Source organism: Egretta garzetta, unplaced genomic scaffold (assembly GCF_000687185.1).
Source record: "Egretta garzetta isolate BGI_Z169 unplaced genomic scaffold, ASM68718v1 scaffold598, whole genome shotgun sequence".
NCBI classification, from domain to species: domain Eukaryota; kingdom Metazoa; phylum Chordata; class Aves; order Pelecaniformes; family Ardeidae; genus Egretta; species Egretta garzetta.
In genome coordinates this window covers 3,256,663-3,257,222 of record NW_009260621.1, presented here as the reverse complement: position 1 = coordinate 3,257,222, position 560 = coordinate 3,256,663, and positions in this window count along the sequence as shown.

Genomic DNA, 560 nt, shown 5'->3' with positions numbered 1-560 from the left:
GCGGAGGAGACCCGTGCCCAGCCCCGAGCCCAGCTGCCTGCCCAAGGCAGCGCATCCTTCCCGGCTCTTTTTTGGTTGGGTTTTTTGTTTTGTTTTGTTTTGTTTTTTGGTTTTTTTGGGTTTTTTTAATATTTTATTTTAAAAATATAGTAGCTGTGGAAAGCAGCCCTCTTTATAAACGCTCAATGCCGGAGTGAAACGCATCATTGCCATCCTTATTACCAAGCCCTCCTGGGTGTCCACGCCTGCCGGCAGCAGTGCCGACGGGGCCAGGGCGGCTGCACCGGCTGCTGCAGACGGGGAGGCTTGCAACGGCAGGGGGAGGGAGAGAGAGACCCTTCTAAAAATAGAAATATTGTGCTGAGTTGTTTGAAGTGAATGAAATACATAAAACACCAGCATTAGATTAGCTTTAGCTTGCCAAATATTGCTCCCAGCAGAGTCGGCGTAGCACGCTGGTGGAGGCGCAGTCCCCCTCGTCCCAGGGGCACAGGAGCCGTGCCAGCCCCCAGCCCTGCTCCCCGCTGCTGGGCTTGCTGCTCTCGCCCACCCCCGACCGC